Consider the following 237-nt stretch of genomic DNA (forward strand, 5'->3'; position numbering starts at 1 on the left):
AAATACCCTCAGGACCTGTAGCAATGTTCAGGTATCGGAGGCCGGGACGGGAGGACGGGTATCCCCTCCTGGAAGGCGTGGGCCACCCAGGGACCCCCCAGCAGCAGCTGGAAATGGCATCTGTGGCGCTCAGGACATATGGCAACGACTGCCCACAACAAGGTACCCAACAGCAGAATGCACAGACCAGGAGCAGAGGACACGAACAGCACCCACGACCGCTCCAAGCTCCTCCAC

Source organism: Oryzias latipes, chromosome 23 (assembly GCF_053564925.1).
Source record: "Oryzias latipes strain Hd-rR chromosome 23, Olatipes_Hd-rR_3.1".
NCBI lineage: Eukaryota > Metazoa > Chordata > Actinopteri > Beloniformes > Adrianichthyidae > Oryzias > Oryzias latipes.